This window comes from Tamandua tetradactyla, chromosome Y, assembly GCF_023851605.1.
Source record: "Tamandua tetradactyla isolate mTamTet1 chromosome Y, mTamTet1.pri, whole genome shotgun sequence".
NCBI classification, from domain to species: Eukaryota; Metazoa; Chordata; class Mammalia; order Pilosa; family Myrmecophagidae; genus Tamandua; species Tamandua tetradactyla.
Window position 1 is genome coordinate 10,198,262 of NC_135354.1, and position 11,059 is coordinate 10,209,320.

Sequence of the window (11,059 nt, forward strand, 5' to 3'; positions counted from 1 at the left end):
ATGAGTATGAGAGTGTGTTTCTGTGTGTGTGTGCATTTTGCAGAGCAATGATGCTCGGCAAATATTCACCATTTTAAGTTATAAATTTGTCATAAAACTGAACAAAAAGTACTGCTATTCATAGAATCTTGACTGATATAAATCATTGCCTCACTCAGTAGAGATTGTCACTCAATCATGCTCTGAGGTTTAAAGATTTTTCAATTCTATCCATCAATCTAATTGTCTATCTACCTACTTATCTAACTATCTACAATTTATCACCTATTGCATTCTCTTTCATACATCTATTATATTTTGGCCTTAATTCTTTAATTTTCAGAGAAAAAAATTATACTGATGGAAACTCATATACCCTAGTAAGATCTTGCTCTCTTATTTACTGAAGTCTGTTATCTTTATATCATGGCAAACCAAGAAATAGGAATCAGAAAAAATAAATGCATAAAACATGCTTCCATTCATTATACAGTAGTAATTTTCATAAAATTTCCCAAATTTCTCTCTCCCAACAAATAGTGTATTCCCTTCAAAATGGAATTTCTCATTTTACCCTCCTGATTTTCTCCTATGAACAACAATTCATAGGAGATATTAAAAACACCCTATCCTAACAATGATTCCATAATAAGTTGTATTATTCCAATTTTCAGAGGGGATTAAAAATACATACAAGCCATTTTGAACTGTCAAGTGAAAGTAAAAATAGAAGAGTTTTTCTTTTAAATATCTCAAAATAACAGTAGTTTTATAGACAATGTTCCAAACAGACAGCAGCTTTGAAAAAGCCATAACCTATTTATCCCACAATATTTTAAAAACAGATGCAAATACATTAGTACACAGCTTAAAAATACAAAAGCAAACTGATGTTTCTATATTATCTAATGAAATCCAGCTTTCCTGTCTCATTTATTTCTGATAATTCCAGGCCATCACATGGAAATAATCTGTGGAAAAAATTGGGGCCATTATCTAACAAGTACTTTGATGTGTGATACCTTGGTTCTATCCAACATTTTCTTCAGGACATCTTTCACATCTTTATTTCTTAACCTATAGATCAAAGGGTTTAACATTGGAATCACCACAGTACAGAATACAGACACCACTTTATCCCATTTCAGGGCAAAGCTAGCATTTAGTCTGGAGTAAATGAAGAGAATTGAACTACAGTAGAAGGGAACAGCTGTCTGGTGGGTACCAGAAGTGGAAAAAGCCTTCAGATAGCTTTGGGTAATGTGGATATTCAAAATGGCCACAATGATGAAGAGAAAGGAGGCAAGAATAAGTTTGGTTGGAGTAATGATGTTGGAGCCAAGTATGAAGTAGAGCACAGCCTGAGAGCTTTGCTTCACATCACATGCCAACTTCACAAGAGGGGGCAGATCATGGAAGAAATCATCAATGATATTTTTCACACAGAAGCTCAGGGTAAATGTTTTGCTGGTGATGATAGTTGAGTTAATAAAGCCACCAAAGTATGAAGCTGCCACAAGACTGCCACATATGCTTGGAGACATTGCCTGGGAATAAAGTAGGAGGTTGGAGATGGCCATATAGCAGTCATAAGCCATGACAGCCAATAAGTTGCTTTCATTAAAATCCATCCCAGAAGAGAAGAAAAACTGAGCCAGACAGTCAGCAAAGGAGATGCTTTTGTCTTTGGAGATGCAGGTCATCTGGGTTTGGTGGACATAGAAGAATACCAGAGGTCCAGGAATGACAGTCTCCCAATCAAAAAGTGCATGGGTGTGTGGAGTCTAGAATGAGCACAAATCAGAGAAATCATGGTGATATTCCCCAAGAGACTGAAGATGCAAATGATCAGGAGGATTAAAAAGAGTACTCCCTGTAACTTTAAGTCAGCTGTGAAACCTAAAAGAATGAACTTTTTCACTCTGGTGAAATTTCTGTTTCTGTTGATTTTGGATATCTGTAGTTCCTTTATGGGAAAAGACCAATAATTCTGACATGACTTAAAATATCAGCAACTACCCCTTACCATCATTGTCATTTTAGATCTTTAAAAATCCCAAGTGACACAATGTCATGTTTCATGGTGAATCAATCATGTTGAACTGGGTGTTATTTTTTTCTGTATAGCTGGGGAATCGGTTCTGTACTGCTGTCTTAAGATCTCAGCTATGTCACCCACTATGCAGTGTATGTCACTCTATATTTTTAACTTAATTTTTCCTCATTTCAGGGGGATGGGAGTAGTTTATCTTCTCTTATTCTTATACATGTATGATTGCAAACTATGCAAATAATATGAGAAAGGGTGCTCAGATGTCTCTTCGCTTTGTCTGTTTCCAGAGAGTTACATGGAGAAGGTAAATTTATTCAACTAACTGCATTTTGGGTTTGGAAGGCCACTCGATTTTATTTTCCTTGAAGGTTATAACTGCATTTAATTCTACAATTTTCCCCATAACCAAGCACAAAGGTTGAAATGGAGAAGAAAAGATGAAATTGGGTAATAGACCAGATTCACATAGATATTTTTATTTGAAATCATTTTTCAAATGCATGTATAATCCCAAAATATACCCTGGGGAAAAGAAAGAAAATATTAATGGATATTTATAGGCTAGTATTACTGGATGAATATTTTAAATAATTAAGAGCTAAAAATCACTTGCTCAATGAATGGTTTGGGTGGTGATGGAACACTGAGAATCTTTTCCCCTTAAAAGGAAAAACAGGAGACTGGGATGTTGCCAGCAATGGAGGATGCACTATCTCTGCTTGTCTGTGTGACTATGGATTGTAAAACAGACTGTTACAGACCAAATCAAAGAACAGCAAAATTCTGTTCACCATGGTTTTTCATTTTCAGAGTACCTGACATTTGTGCTATAGGAGGTGGATTAAAAGCTCTTAATCTAGGAGGAATAAATCTTCTTTTGGCCATTATTGCAAGTCTAGGACCTTAAATTATACTAGAAAAATAAAGAATTCATTTTTAGAAATGTTCCTATTTGGTGAGAGAAAATTTCTTCCACAGAATAGTAAGAATCTGTATTATGAGATTTTTAAAGCAAAGCTTTATATCATAACTATGTCAAAGTAAAAGTTCTTCCTAATAATTGAAAGAAACTTGGAATGTGTCACTTTAGTTACCTTCATATTTTGGGGCTGTTGAATGTTAGTTTCATAAAGTGAGATATTTTAGTGCCTTGAAAGTCTGACCCATTCCAGTTTTCTACATGTAAACTTACTCAAAGGACTAATACCTCACTTTCAAGATAACAACAGGAACAATAGTGAGTGGGAGCTACAAAGGGTTTCTGAGAATGAAAACATCTATCAAGATGGCAAGTTACTATCTAATTCACTGTTTCATTGATTGAGGAAATGAGCTCTGAAGAGAAGATATTTGGAACTTAACATCTTCATCAAATATTATTTTAGAAAAAAAGTCTTATTTTATTTCAAAACAGAATTATACAATTATCTGATTACATTAAGGATATTTTTGTCTTTTGTCTATATTGTGATTTACTGTACTTTTTTCTCTGGTTAATTAATGTAATGCTTAATCCAATGAATATGAATAGTTACTTCATTTGAATTGGGCTGAAGCCCAGAATTTCCCTCCTTACCTTAGACTTCTACTCATTTCAACATCCTCTTTCTGATGTTAACAATCCTGGGAAAACATATAAAATCGAACATCCCTTTGGGATATGTGCCAAATGTAAAGAGAATTTCCAACAGCTGTTCTGGTGTCAAGTGACCAATTACAAAGCCCACATATCCTTCTGGAATGAAGTAAGGTGAGAGCAGGCATAAGGAATGCAATTGTTTAATCTTTTAAAAAAGCCTATTTAATTTGTGGGTGTCATTTATGCATTTATATAAAAATAAACTGGCAGAAAATAATAATTTAACAAGAAAGTGTACACATAGTAGATGTACAAGAATTATCTGTACCTCAAAATAATCATAATAATGATAATAATTAAATAGTTAAGACCATAGAAATTCAGTCTTGAGACATGTTGATTCTCACTTCACAAAATTTTCCCAAATTTACGAACAATGAAGTAAACAGACAGTGAGTTTGTTGATTACCACAAGGTCATATGATTAATGCAAACACTGTCCACATCAGACCATGATTGCATTTATTCATTAAAAATCTGCAGTATTTATGGAGCAACTCTTATGTACCCAGCACTGATTAGCATATTTGAAGAAGATTTTTTAAATGAGGAAAAGTAAGGACATAGATTTGCTTAGTAAGGGTTAAGATATGTGATCAGAGAAATGTTTGCTAAGTACGAATCCCTGGTCAAGAATTCACTAGTTTTGTGACCAAGAGAAATTCGAAAGCACATGTTTGTAACTGTTCTTTTAGCTATTTTCCATGGTTAAATTAAGATTCACTGTTTATTTAGTGATGCTCATGAATGAAAAAATTTATTCCATTATAATATATCCTTCCTTCCATTTTATTTCCTTTTGATTACATGCACTTTCATTAATTGTACCAAATATATAACATGAATGTGTCGGCATTAAGGTATTAATAATAGGGTGTTATATGATAATTCAGGAATTGTGTACTTTGCACTATGGCTCTGTAAACCCACAACTCTAATAAACTTTTTTAAAAGTCTAAAATGGATGGATCTCTGAGAGAAAAATAAAGCAGCAATAAATTAAGTAATGGAATGGGTAGATTCAGACAAAATATGGACTGAATAGCCCCAATTAACATTGAAGACATTGAACTAGCCCCAATTGGTACCATTGAGGTACCAATGAAGAGTTTTAATCAGCTCCATAGTGTGTTCAAATAAATTGAAAACAAAATATCTCTTTTCAGTGTGAAAAATGGAAGTGTGAAAGTTGAATGACTTGCAGAAACACAAGTAAGGGCTGATAGCATTGGGGTTAAGTGGACAAAAATAGACCCTGTGAGAGATGCATCTGAGAGACATTTGAGAGGTAGCATGTATAGGAGCTGGTGACTAGAACTTTGAATCCCCAAATATCCCTAAAATTTCTGTATCTGTGAAAGTAGTCCCCTATGTTGTAACACAGGGAGATAGCTTTACGTAGGAAAAAAATGAACAAAACCTTCCATGAAGCCAAAATGTAGTTCACTTGCAAGGGATGTCAGTGTCTTCTCAATCCTTACCCTTAACACACTTCTTTGTACTAGGACAAAGGAGCATTATATTTACATATAACCTGGATGGTGATAATAAGTGCTCTGGAAATACATAATCTGCACACCTGGTGATAGATGGATTTGCTAATTGTCATAAGCAGGGTCCATGAGGATGCCTGGGAATGAACTTGAAGGGTGTTGGCCAAAGATGTAAGTGTGAAATAACATCAATGCAAAATTATAACCAATATAATTGAGATGCAAGACTATCCTTACTTACTATAATGGAAAGAAACCAAAAGCTCAGACAGATAAGTATGTTCTTGTAAATCAATAATATCTTCTGCTACTATTACAAAGGAACGTGGATTGGATGGGCTGGAATTCCATGGAATCACATAATAATCCATGATATTGTCATTTCTGATGACTTTCTTATCACACCTAGCACTGAGAAACAAGAACACGTGGTTAAGATAGAGAGAGGGAATTTGGATAGAAGTCTGCCTTCTATAGCCAGGTAGTGGTAACACTGAAATGGGCATATGAGGAAAAATCACTCTGGAATATCTTCTTCACTGTCGTGACAACCACTGGCTAAACCCATTAAGATGGTGAACAAATGAGCCCATTAAAGCAGATAATACAGCCCAAGATCCTAGGGCAAAAAGGAGGATCGGAAATGGTGGAGAATAGATTTGGAGGAGCAAATGGAGGACAAAAAATTCAGAATTTATGTGCCTGTATAAGTTAATATGCAGAGGTACATATAGAGTGTATATGTTTTATACATATATAGAGATATGTTTTATACACACAGATTATATATAAATATATATGTTTAGTTTCCAGATATTTTGTTTAACTTCTTCAAATCCAAAACGGAATGAGTCAAAAAAATGACTGAAAAAATTTATCTAAACAATCAAATGCCCCTATAAAACTTTCTATCCATCCTATTTAATAGTATCTGATCTTCAACAATATTTTTAATTGCCTTAAAAGTCACTTCTCAAAGCCATGAAATCCTGAGGAGCAGAAGGGATCTACAACCATTAGAAGCCTTGATTTTATATAAAAAATTATGCCAGTTCATATTTCTTCCAAAATCCACTTTTTATTTTTAATACAATTTAATATTATCTAGAAATGTTTTGCATTTTCGTTTATTTGATTATTATGTATAGCTCTCTTTTGCAATGTCTTTTGTAATATGAAATGCACATACAAACAAGCAGTATATTTCCAAGTACATTTTAGCAAGTAGTTATAGAACAGATCTTAAAGTTTGGCGTGAATTACAGTTCCACAACTTTTCAGTTTTTCTCCTAGCTTTTCCAGGACACTGGAGACCAAAATAAATATCAATATAATAATTCAGCAGACATAACCATTTGTTAAAATCTATCTTCTCTGTTATACTCCTTCTCCTTTTTGTTCTTTTTTGTGAAAAATAACATATTAGCGAAAAAAGCAATACACTTCAAAGTGCATCACAACAATTAGTTGTAGAAGAGATTTCAGAGTTTGGTATGGGTTACATTCCCACAATTTTAGGTTTTTTCTTGTAGCGACTTTAAGGTGCTGGAGATTAGAAGAGATATCAATATAATGATTCATCAATCATACCTATCTATTAAACACTATGTTCTCTGTATTCCTTCAATATTATCAATATTATCTTTCTCTCACTCTTTAGGGGTATTTGGGCTATGGCCATTCAAAATTTTTCACATTGGAAGGGGCTGTTGATAATATGGGATAGGGGAATAGAACTAGTTGATATTCTGAGAGAGGCTAGCCTCTCTTTATTTCAGGACTTATCTCATTGAGGGACCCACCTGGAAGTTGTAGGTTTCTGAAAAGTTACCTTGGTGCATGGGACCTTTTGTAGAATCTTATATATTTCCCTAGGTGTTCTTTAGGATTGGCTGGAATAGTTTTGGTTCTGATTTTGAAGTTTATGATAGGTAGCAATGTCTAACTGAAGCTCATATAAGAGTGAACTTCCGAGTAGCCTCTCAACTTTATTTGAACTCTCTTATCCACTGAAAGAATTATTTGTTTAACTTCTTTCCCCCATTTTGGTTAGGGTGGCATTGCTGATCCCTTAGTGCCAGGGTCTGTCTCATCCTTGGCGGTCATCTCCCATACTGCCAGGGAGACTGTGACTTCTGTATTTCAGGTCCCACATAGGGGGGAAGCCAATGATTTTATTTGGAGAGTTAGGCTTAGAGAGAGGCCTCATCTGAGTAACAAAAGAGGTCCTCCAGAAAAAACTCATAGACATACCTAGAGGCAAGCTAAGCTTCTCTGCTACATGCATAAGCTTCACAAGAGCGAATCTCAAGGTCAAGGGCTTGATCTATTAATTTGAGCATCCCTAATGTTTGATACTGTATCAGGGACCTCCCTGGTGGCAAAGTTTAATAGTTCCATATTTTTTCTCCCATCCCTCAAGGGACTTTGTCAACAACTTTTTATCTGTTCAATATACTCTTAGAGGTATCCAGGTATTACATTAAGATATACAGGATTAAAGGCTCTCATTTTTATTCTACCTTCCTGTGTTTGGATTATTTAAATGATCTATCCAGGTCAAGTTAGAACACATCAAATTGAGTTATGTTATGTGCTACAGAATTTTGGGTTCTGGAAAAAATAAAACTTTCTTCCTTTGGTATCAAATAGTAGATGAGGTAATAAAATATAGACAATGTCTTCCTTACCCCTCTGTTCTGAATTACCTTAATCCCAATCTGATTGGTTTCATTCTGTATCCCTCTCTTTACACTAAAAGTCCATGAGATTAAGAGACAACCATATGATTTCCACTGCTGTGCCCCTGCACCTATGACACCTATAACCTTGCCTGAAAGATGAATTGACTCCTGCAGCATTATAACATTCCTGGTAATAAAGCATCTTGTCAAAAAGAACTGGAACTCAGAGATCTCCCTTCATCTGCCCCAATCACACAGGATACTATCTCAGGTTTCACCTCCCTTTAATTCCTTTTGTCTTGGCCACTCACATGGACCTTCCCAGAGAATACAGTCAATTGATCACTATAGACAGAATACATTCTTCAACTTCTTTTATAGGTGAGGTCTCTTTTAGCCATGGAGAGCAAAGCAATCACTAGGGGACTGACTATGTTCTTGTGGACTTCACCAGAGACCTTCTGTGGAAGCTGATCTAATTCGTTGTGTTCCTTGGTTTTATTCCAGGAACTTATGTGAATGGCTGTCTAATAGTGTGGATCTGCAGTGACTCTAGGCTCCACATGCCTATGAATTTTTCCGATTGAAACCTGACTTCCCTGGATCACTGGTATTTCCTCTCTATAACCCAAAGATCCTAATGGACTGCTTCTCTGAATACAAGAGCAACTCTTTGCTGGCTACACAGCTCAGTTCTTCTTCTCTGCATGTTAATTGTTGACCACCACAGCTTAGGACAATTATATTGTCATTTTCAACCCAATGTATATGTTCGAGCCATATCAAGGAAATTGGATATCTGTTTAGTTATATATTCCTATACTGGAGGCTTTATCAACTCAATAACAAACCTCTACTATTTCACATTAGATTTGTGCATTTTTAATGTAATTGATGAATTTTTCTTGATGTCCCACCACTGGTGAAGTTAGCATGTGATATGAGAGAGAGAGCTGCCAGGCTAGATTCTTCTTGTTCCAATGCCATTACCTCCATTGTGTTCAAACTGGCCCCCAAACTCATCACCATCATCTCCAATTGAGGGTCCGCTCCACATAGGGCCACCTCAGTGACTTTTCTACATGTTCCTTTCTCTTGATTTATGTCACCTTTTACTATGGCTCTATTCCCTACATCTCCTCCACCCAATTTCATCTATTCCCTTGAAGGGGGCAAAATAATTTCTATCTTTTATACACTGGCCTTCCCCACGATCAACTGTTTAAGAAAAAAGATGTGAATAGGCTCTGAATATACACTATATGTTAACGTAATTTGAAATCTAAATCAATGTATTTTTTTTTCTCAAATCAGTGCTAAGAGATAATGAACAATAATTTGGATATGAATTGGGAAACTGGCCTTTTAAAAATATCCTTTTACTATTAAAAGAAATTCAGTGAAAAAAGGTGTTTCTTTCTACCTGTTTACTTGTTTTGTTTCAGTGATAAAGATATAATAAACACTGTATAATATAGATCTGTGCAATATTGTTATAGTTTTAAAAAAGCACTATTTTGCTTTGATAAAAAATCAAAGATTATTTAATATATCTGAAATCCAAAATACTTATCATTTGGCCCTCTTTTTTAACATTGGCCACATGTTTGTTTTCTCCATACAGAATGTGCAGTAAATGATTTGTGAAGAAAATTTTAATGGATTATTGAGATTTGGGGAATATACCAAAAATCCTTCTAGTCATTACTCTCTGTAGATAAGAAATCAGGATTTATGGGATGATTTTGATCAGTGAATCATTATATAAAAATTCCTTTTTGCTTTCTGAAGTGTTGGAGTAGACAGGGAAATATCTGAGATCCCTGAATTGTAAAAAGCTCTTGTCCAGTGCTTTGTGCCTGTAAGAGCTGGTCATTCTCCTGTAGGGTAAAGGCCCTAATGCACATGAAATTGTCCATTAACTACTTGTTCCTTTTAGTTTACACCTTTAGTACTTAAGTGATAGATCTTCCCCCCTCCTTTCCATTTATGTTCTCCTTTTGAAATGATAATGATAACACTTTTCTTCTTTTCTGCTTCAAAATTACTATCTGAATTATATCCCACAACAGTAGGATACACCTTTTTCTCAAGTGCTCATGGATCATTCTCAAAGATAGACTATATGGTGGGTAACAAAGCAAGTCATAACAAATTTAAAAAGATCGAAATCATACACAACACTTTCTCGGATCTAAAGGAATGAAGTTGGAAATCACTAATAGCTGGGGTGCCAGAAAATTCACAAATACATGGAGGCTAAACAGCACACTCTTAAACAAGGAGTGGGTCAGAGAAGAAATTGTAAGAGAAATTAGTATATACCTCGAGGCAAATGAAAATGAAAACACAACATATCAAAACTTATGGGATGCAGCAAAGGCAGTGATAACAGGGAAATTTATTGCCCTAAATGCCTATATCAGAAAAGAAGAAAAGACACAAATGCAGGAATTAACTGTCCACTTGGAATAACTGGAGAAAGAAAATCAAACTAACCCCAAAGCAAGCAAAAGGAAAGAAATCACAAAGATTAGAGCAGAAATAAATGAAATTGAAAACATGAAAACAATAGAGAAAATCAATAAGACCAAAAGTTGGTTCTATGAGAAAATCAATAAGATTGATGGGCCCTTATCGGATTGACAAAAAGTAGAAGAGAGAGGATGCAAATAAATAAGATCAGAAATGGAAGAGGAGACATAACTACTGACCTCACAGAAATCAAGGAGGTAATAACAGGATACTATGAACAACTTTACGCTAATAAATACAACAATTTAGATGAAATGGATGGGTTCCTGACATGAACAACTTTGACTCAAGAAGAAATAGATGACTTCAACAAACCAATCACAGGTAAAGAAATTGAATTACTCATTCAAAAGCTTCCTAAAAAGAAAAATCCAGGACCAGGTGGCTTCACATGTGAATTCTATCAAACATTCCAGAAAGAATTAGTACCAACTCTTCTCAAACTCTTCAAAAAAATCGAAGTGGAGGGAAAACTACCTAATTCATTCTATGAAGCCAACATCACCCTCATACCAAAACCAGGCAAAGATATTACAAAAAAAGAAAACTACAGGCCAATCTCTCTAATGAACATAGATGCGAAAATCCTCAATAAAATTCTAGAAAATCGTATCCAACAACACATTAAAAGAATTATACATCATGACCAAGTAGGATTCATCCCAGGTATGCGAGG

The 11,059-nt window shown here is 34.9% G+C and overlaps 1 pseudogene; it reads right to left on the reverse strand.

Moving 5' to 3' along the window:
- Positions 1–971: 971 nt before the first annotated feature.
- Positions 972–8,844, reverse strand: LOC143672502 (olfactory receptor 9G19-like; annotated as a pseudogene).
- Positions 8,845–11,059: the final 2,215 nt, after the last annotated feature.